Below are 9,407 nucleotides of genomic sequence, written 5' to 3'. Positions count from 1 at the left end.
AAAAGATAGTAGTTTATAATAATATTAGAATAAAAAATAATTCAACGTTAAGAGAACGGAACCACCCTCGTCGTTTTAGGGGGTTCCGTATGGGTTATTAGAATTCAGAATCAAGGGTTCCGGTTCAAAAGTTATAAATGAGTTTTCATGGTTTCATGGTTAAGGTTACCTTTCCAACTCTGATCTAAACGCATATCTATTGATGAAAAAAAAACAACAATTTTACGCAGCCATCAGAATTCGAACCAGTGACGTAAATCGATACTAAAATAATAAAACACTCATATTGATTTGTCTCAAAGTATTTTAACACATCGAAAAAAGAAACTGTGCGAATTGCACACTGGAAGTAGTACGAATCGACTGTTTGTCATTTTTATACGGAAGTTCCGGATATTTGGTTTATAGATAGCTCGGCGTTTCCGATAGATTCATTACATTCGAATAAAAAATACGCAGTGGCCTACAGATTTTTTTAAGAAATATTATACGTTTTGTGATTTATTTTACACGTTCAAAATAATATTCCTATTTTACTTCACCCTATCACACTACAGCACCCTTGCTATTTTCCTCGGTCCATCACCATGTCCCGCGCACCCTTATATCTAAGACCTGCAACGCTTTTGTCATTCCAATGAAACAATAACATTCTCCCAAAATATGACCATACTTACTTATCAGGACGTTTGAATGGAATAAAATTCCGGTATTTTAAAACCGGTATCCCAATATTTTTGAAAACCGAAATACCGGTATTAAATATCAGATAATACCGATATATTCGGTATTGAAAGTTGAAAATGTATTAATTAACATAGAGGTTTAACAGGACTGCAATTTTTTTGTCTGCTTACGCGATGTCTAGTTTACTTCCGTTGCCCTTCGATGTCCTTGATCAACAGCAATTAAACGTGCAGATTTGCGAAATACATTTCCATTATAGGTAGTTTCATCCTTAATTTTAAATATATCCTCATGTTTTGCCAGTCTCGCGGGTTTTAGAAGTTGGCAGTCGTATTTTTAGATGTAGGTATGTGAAATGGCGGTAAAATACCATTTATTTGTATAGTCATTCTCAATTTCTTGGTAGATACTGTTTTTTTGCATATTTCACAAATGCATAGAAAATACCGAAATGCCGCCATTGGTATTTTCATTCGGTATTACAATCCATAGTTTGGATAATATATTTTCCATTCTCGGCAAAATGCGAAAAAATATGGTTTTCCATAAAAAAAAAATTATTTCACCAAATGTTTGTAAATGGTTTTTATACAATTTTTATTTTGTTTACGACATATTATTTTATGTATATCGGTCTGGGGTAGGCATAGAAACGCAGTCGCAATAAAGTAAAAATAATATTATGTTATAAAAAAAAACAAAAAGATAGACTGCAAAAGGTCGTCTTTTAATATAAATAGTAGAACATCGATTATACGAACTGATTATGGATGAAGATGGTCCGGTATAAATCCGATAACTGAAAACTGATTTTTTTACTATTCATATTATATTTCTTATAATTAATTACACAAAATTGATCAGTAATTATAAAACGAGGTTCTACACTGTATTTACCATGATCAACTATTTGAATAACTATCTTGAAAATCTTCATAACTAGATAGGTACCTATAAAAAAACAAAAATATAATTTTGGGCTCGTCCGGGATTTGAACCCGGGACCTCTCGCACCCTAAGCGAAAATCATACCCCTAGACCAACGAGCCGGTTGAATTGTACGATAAATATAATAAATTATACGGTTATTTTTTTCGCTCAATGTTTCCCAAGCAGTCACTTAAACTTGACAAATTAATTAATATTATCAAGTATTACTGTAACTAACAGAGATAGCTGACATTAGCTACCTATCTCGCAAGGTATTAAATCCAGTTTGGTGTCCTAACCTGATATTGGTATATTTAAATATTATAATTGAAGGGTAGGTACATGGGCAAAACAAGAAATGTCACAAAACCAAAAGTTGTCGTAATTAACAATTTAATTTTTGAACACATTGGACATTCCTAGTTTTTGTGTTGGTTGAAAAAGAATTAATTTTTTGTATGTTTCGTGTAATACTCGTATTTCAGTTTTCATCTAGGTATATCGGACCTTTTGATGCACAAAATTAAAAACTCGACATACTTAAAAAAATACACAATATAAAATACCAACTGCTAACCGGTAAAAACATAACATAAAAGTTGACGTTTGATATTCCTTTACACGTCATGGGACTTTTCCACTTTAGGACCTGTTCGGGGTACCTATTGAGAAATTGTTATTTTCGGAGGACTATGATTTTGTTTTATGCTTTTTGATTAATATAGATGAAACTACTCGTGGAAACGTAAATTTTGCCATACTTAAAAATCATTTTTCAATTGTGTGTGACATATATTGTTTTGCCTGTGTAAACTTCAATAATTATGAAATAAATCTAATAATAATGATATTATAAATTTATTTAGAATAGCACTATAGGATTTTGCTTTGGGTCTAAGTTATACTGTAATAATAATTTGACATAGGTAACTAATTATTGGCTAATTTATCACTTTTGCAAAGATAATTTGATGATATAAACATTTAGTTTATTTTATTGTGTTAACTGTCAATTCATGGTGGAACTACATTTTATTATTGATTAATTTAATAAAACGAAAAATTCGTTTGTAGCTTTGACCGGTTTCGTCCAGTTGAAAATGTCCCTCTTTGCCCAAAAACGGACATTCCTATATTTACATCTAAAAATATTTTAAGAACATGTTTTTTGTTATTAAAGACATCAGTAACAGCTTCTTTGCGTATAGGACGAAATTTCAACATAGTATAACTCAATTCTACTAAATTAGGATTTACTGTAATTTACCTCACACATATAGAAATTAATTAAGTCATCCTAATTTTAATTTAGCTCTGCGAATAAATGCTACTTTGGCCTGTTAATACATTTTAAGTCCCGCATACTATCTCGCCGAACTAAAAGCACTCTTTACAAGACACTTGTAAAGCCAGTGCTCACCTACGCATCGGAAACCTGGACATTAACTCTGCGAAATGAACGAGTCCTGAACATTTTTGAAAGAAAAATTCTCCGCCGTATATATGGACCGATCAGGGATGGCACCAATTGGAGGAGAATATTATAATGGTGAGATTGCAGCGCAGTTCAATCAATTAAGATTGGGAGACTGCGTCTGCGACTGGTCATGTACACCATATGAATGACAATGAACCGGCAAAGAGAGTGATGTCCAGCAATCCAATAGGGCATAGAAGAAGAGGCAAGTCAAATATTCGCTGGTTGGATGGAGCTGCCAGTTATGCTGGGCGTACCGAATTGGAAAGCGGTCACATTGGATAGGGACAGGTGGAGGGAGCTGTTGGAGGAGGCCAAGACCCACACCGAGTTGTCGCGCCCTGATGATGATGATGAATTTTAATTTAGCAGAATAGAAAATAAATGTAGCAACGCCACTGATTTCACGTACTGGACCCAGTGGATTTTTTTATTCTTCGGTATATATTATAACTTTAGTTATCGCTATACAGGAATAAGAACGATCCTATTTCGAAACATAATTCAGAATTTTGGTCACTCGAAATTGACCCTTTGCGGTATTATTGACCTGTAAAATATATGGCCTCTCTGGTCAAAAGCGATATCAAAACATGCAGGCAATAAAACACAGGGGCGGCGTACGTGCCGTATTTGTCTCCTTATATTATAGCAATCTACAAAAGATAAGATAGCAAAAAGCTACATTACGAAATGTCGCTGTATTTTATTTGACTGAAACATAATTACAATTTATTTTAATCTTATATTATTAAAAAATGGTAGTAGTTTGATATGGCGAATAACACAGGGATGGCTCCTTAAATGCATGATGGCTACCCTTTTATTTATTTAATACTTTTCTAATCGATGACGTCATTTAATGTGAAATAGTATTATAAATTAACAGTGGCACCTGTCAATAAAAACTATAACTATATTATCAGTACATTTTGTCAACTGCATAAAACTGCAAGTTTTTAAATAAAATTCCATTTACACACAAAAATATAAAGAATATTAGTTTGTTGCTGAAAGGCAACACCATGGAGTTAAGGGTTAATGTTTAAAATAAAGAATTCGAGATATTATGTTAATGATCTATCTATACTATAAACAAAATAGTAAACTACCGAGACGTTTGTGTCATTATGATGCCATATTTTTCTCGACTTACTGTTTCGACTTAATTTAATGATTAGATGAAATATTTTATATTTTAGTATTTATTTTTTGAATTGTCACTGTGTAAATGCCATAGTTTGTTTCATCAAATATACGTGGGTCTGGCACTTTTTGAAATTATTCTTTTGTAAATGCGTGTAATATACCTACATGCAATTTAATAGAAAATGCATAATTTTGAAAAAACCTCATAAACATTTGTATTAAAATAGAAGTTGGACCGAGTGAGCCTCGAACTCACATTTTTTACTATCCGGTAAGTACTCTAACTGTTAAGCTATTGATTCGTTCATTTCTAATAACCGCATTTTTATGTGAGGTAGGTACTGTCACTTCCCTCCATTTTCGAAAGGGAAAACATGCTGTCACTTTGCTTCGTTGTATGGATTTTTCGTCTGGATTTGGGACTTGGAGGTGAACAAATAACACACCGGAATCGTGTTGGAAACGGCAAGGTATATTAACGTTAATCTATTCTAAATGGTTACATTTTTATACAAATTATTTTCAATTTAATTTTGACGGATAGCGAGGTTAACACTGCTTACTGCGTTGCTATCAAAAATGCTTCTCTCGCTAAAACAAACGGTCGCTTGCGAGCCGTACAAATGCGGCGTTGCCATTCGTATTTTTTTTAACGGCATTCAGACAATGTTGCCGGTCAGAAATTTAACATTATTTAATTATTTTCGCAATCAACCCTTACTATTTGTTGGATTTGATACCGACTCGGGACTCTCCAGATACACAGAGACATCCCCAAATGGGGACCATTCGGGGGTGTTACAGTACCTATTTCAAATTCTGCTAATCAAAAGGCGGTCGCTTTTGTAATTAAATAAGGTCATAGACTAAAGCACTCATCCGGAAAGTGAAGGGTGTGATTTCCAGTCTCACTTAGTCCAACTGTTATTCTAATAGGAATGTTCCTTAGGGTTTTAAAAAATATGTTTTTTTTATGTATGTATAGGTACTATAATAAAATGTAGAAATATGTATATTTGTCAAAATTATGTATTTGTCTTAAATCATGTAAACAGTGATGTAAGTAAATAGAGGTAGAAAATACTGGAATGAGCTTCCACGCTCTCCAAAACATGCCACGTTGCTTCCTGTGAGCTTTTCTCAGTAATGGTTTATGACGAAGGAATGTTAAAGAATAACATTTATTTTCTAAAATATTCAAAATATAAATGATTTTTTACACGAAAGTTATATAATTTTATTGGCTCTGAAATGGTAAAAAATTGTATTTATTTTGTTTCGTTTGTTCAAATAATAGTCCATCTTAAAGTCCCTTCTTAGTAAATTATTCTAACGTAAAAAAATATAACTTTGCCAAGTCACGCCAATGTCGTAACTACATAGGTGTTTTATTTTAAAAGTTTTTCCAAAAGTTTTTACAAAATCGTGCTTAAACAAAGTCACGCACTCTGCATTTTATCATTTTGTAGATACGGCAATTGATTTTCTATATCACATTTTAACAAGTGGGTATGTCGATAAAAGGTCACTTACAAGTTATTTTAAGCCAAGTCAAATGTATATGGTAAGAGAGAAAAGAGAGATCATTCATTAAAATCATGATCGAAGTCGAAGTGAAAGTGAAAGAATACCTCATTGGCTAAAACCAAGGCCCACCAATAGTGAAACCCTTACGAAAATGGTTTCTTGTAATATGATATTTTCACATCCTTAGTGTGTTCACAACGATTTTAAATTTGGAACTCAAGCGCACTGTGTCTGAAACCTGTTTCTATCGAAGGAAAATTTCAGTAATTTTTCTTATTCTTAACCAGTCATATCACATCATCAACGCCATGGAAATCATAGTAGTTTCTATGTACATTTCCTTGCATAGGGGCGACCCTCATAGGCATAAAGCCCATTGACGCAGCGAGTGCGGCGCTCGCGCAAAATTTCTACAAGTGTCGCGTAAATCATCGAAAATACAACGTAATCAAATACGCCAGCGCACACTGGACTTGACGATGCCTTCTGCCCCGCCTGCCGCATGTGTCACCGTTTTTCGCTTCTCGGCGATACGATTTAATAAAAATACAAAGAAGTCCATTCATTGAACACGGCTACCAAAATCACGCTGCTCGAGGCGTCGTCGATCGACGGGCGAGAAGCAATTATTTAATAACAGAGAAGTCTTGAAAGTCTTAGAAGTTTAATTTTATTCCGTGTCCTATATTTCGCTGGTTGAATAATGTCGTCGTTAATATTAATTACAAGCCCCAAAATAATATAATATTTTTATTGCTTTGTTATGAGAGACGCTGTAATAAAAATTATTTTGTGCTGCTTGGGCCGCTTATTACATAGGTGAAGGGTAATGCGCGGCAAGAGACGTGTGATTATGGTTATGAATAAACACTTCATACGCCGACTTCGCCCGCTCGACGCGTTCTATGGGCACTATCGCATAGTGTAATGCGTAAGGCGCTGGCCTTTCATCCAGAGGCTCCGGGTTTGATCCATGGTGATGTTGCTTTCTGAGAGAATATATTATAACCAATAGAAAAAATCTTTTTTTGAAAAAAGTAAGCCACCCGGCGGGGATCGAACCCTGCATCTCCCGGGTTTACGCCCTATCCGTGCATTACCACTATGCTACACAGTGACATACTAATTGCGACAAATTTTTACTATTGGTCAATTTTAATACCTACTCATCAGCGCTCTTCCAAATCAAGTTACTTTGGTAATCGATTTTTGTTTATTAAATCAAAGTAGGTACCTATTACTTCGATTACTAACCGACGTCGTGGACTTTTCCAATATTTTTTATGATGTAACTTACTTGCACTTTCTAATAATTTATAATTAACTATTTCTTTTATTCAACGAATAATTCACAAGATTTAAGAATGTATCATTCTAATTATTGAACATACATAATTTTTGAAAAATGCTTTCTGATGAAATTATTGGTAATGAGGTTAGGTTTAAATTGTCATCTTCTTCCGACAATGCCACGTACAGCTATATCTTGAAAATTTACAGTCTTCTGCGGATAAGTGTCGTATATAAGAGCAGCAAATGAATATACAATTTTATTATTATGAAACTTTGATTATGATTATCAATGCAATTTACTGTAAGGAGATGAAAATTACCGCATATACGTTGTGTTACGTCACAATCGTCTTAAAATTATAAATATTTACATATGTACATAATTTGAAAAACCTCTGAGAAATATATAACCTCAGTAGAAAAAAATCTTTTTGGAAAAAATACGTTCTAATAATATGTCAAATATTTTTTTGAGGTTTATATTATATTTTCTCAGAAGTGTTTTCAAATTTTGTATGTTCAATATAATAATTATGTTACATTCTTAAATCTTGTGAATTATTATTTGAATAAAAAAAAATGGTTAATTTAATTATTAACAAGTATAAGTACGTACAAAAATCTGGAGTGATTAATAATTAAGTACCGATTAGTAATTAAGTTAATTAGTACTTTGATTTTAAATACAAATTGCACTTATGAGAGTATTGTAAAAACTGTTAGTTAAATTTATCGCAATTAGATATGACACGCATAGCATAGTGGTCATGCACGTGAGCGCGAATCCCGAGAGGCGCAGATTTTCCAAAAAAAAAAATGTTTCTAGTGGTTATATATTTATCTGAAGTATTTTATAATCATGTATGCATGTTTAATGAAAGAATTTTACATTTTTAAATCTTAAATTTGAATTACTCTTTGAATAAAAAAATAGTACATTACATAAATAATTACATTATCATAGTATTTTACAACGTTTTTCTTAGCTCGTATTCTTATTTGTCCGGTGGTTCTTTGTCCGGTACAAATCTTGCAATCGATTTTTAACTAACTTCCCGACTAGCTAGACATTTACTCTACTCTCTTGACACTAGACTAACACGATGCCAATGCATTTTTAATATTTTTAGCCATCTTTAAGTAGAATTGAATTCATTTTCAGTCAATTCTGTTTTGTATGAAAAGTTATTTCGACACAATTATTGGTTGCTAAGCGGATGGTCCTAGCAACTGAATTATTAATATATACGTGCGTTACTATGGAAATCAATATGAATGTCAAAATGACATTTCAGTATTATTTCTATCAAGTACAATGTTTTTTGATCGTTTAGTCAAGTCAATTTCATATGATTCAACAGAACATTTAAAAACGTTGTATATAAAAAGTTCTTTTTATCTCGTAATTATTTATTATCAATATTTGGCACTAGTATTAATGTAGGTACATTATTTTATGCGCAGTAAAAAAAGCATTATATTATATGGAAATTCATATATTAAAATAGAAAAATAAAACAAAGTCATTAAGCTTTTGATTCAACTTTACTTATGGGTCGTCAAAAGCACCTCGCTGTATGGATTCTTCAAGTACCCTAATCCGGCACTGAATATACATATTAAAATTCAGGTGGTTTGGTGCTCCAAATTTGGGATACAGTGATCTTTCAGAAGGCAACATGTTTCATTAATTCAATTAAATTTATTTATTTTATTACGTTTTTGGTATAACCAATAGGTAATTAATAATTAAATACATTTTCAACATGATAATAATATTTGGTTTCGTCAATAAAAAATAACAAGTTAAAGGTACAGTAAATAATACTAGAGTAATAATAGTATAATTGTAAGAAGAGGAAAAGTAGGTTTTGAAATAAAAAAGGTTGCGATTAATATATTATTATATTAGTTGAAGAAAGTGCTCTTCCGGTATAGCAAAGATTAATTTTAATTTATCAAGCCGTGAAATTGCGCTGTCACGTGGAGTTGAGTAACAGTGAAACATGAAAGGATATGAGTTGACAAAAGAAAGGTTATTAAATATGAATGCATGTATGTATATGAATAATAATATGGGCGCCAAACCTTACTTGAAGTGATAATGGCGCCAAATAATTTAAATTTAAACCATGCATACTAAGCTTAGCGTCTTTCTTGCCAGATCTATCATTTTTAATAGAAATCTAGCTTGCAGAATACGCACCTGGCATATGGTGTTAAATCTAATGTTTTTTGACAACGCAAATAGTTTTAAATTTCTCATAAAAAAGCTGAAATCAACATGGTGACCTTATCTTATAATATGTGTACCAATAAATTAAATGTAACATACGATATTACG

The 9,407-nt window shown here is 32.3% G+C and overlaps 1 non-coding gene across 1 annotated transcript; it reads right to left on the bottom strand.

Moving 5' to 3' along the window:
• Positions 1-1,664: 1,664 nt before the first annotated feature.
• Positions 1,665-1,736, bottom strand: TRNAP-AGG (transfer RNA proline (anticodon AGG)). Its single transcript has one exon. It is a non-coding gene; the product is annotated as a tRNA-Pro (tRNA).
• Positions 1,737-9,407: the final 7,671 nt, after the last annotated feature.

Source organism: Rhyacophila brunnea, unplaced genomic scaffold, assembly GCF_057557595.1.
Source record: "Rhyacophila brunnea isolate RB1 unplaced genomic scaffold, BYU_Rbru_1.0 scaffold_5, whole genome shotgun sequence".
Taxonomy (NCBI): domain Eukaryota; kingdom Metazoa; phylum Arthropoda; class Insecta; order Trichoptera; family Rhyacophilidae; genus Rhyacophila; species Rhyacophila brunnea.
This window is presented reverse-complemented; position numbering and strand designations above follow the sequence as displayed.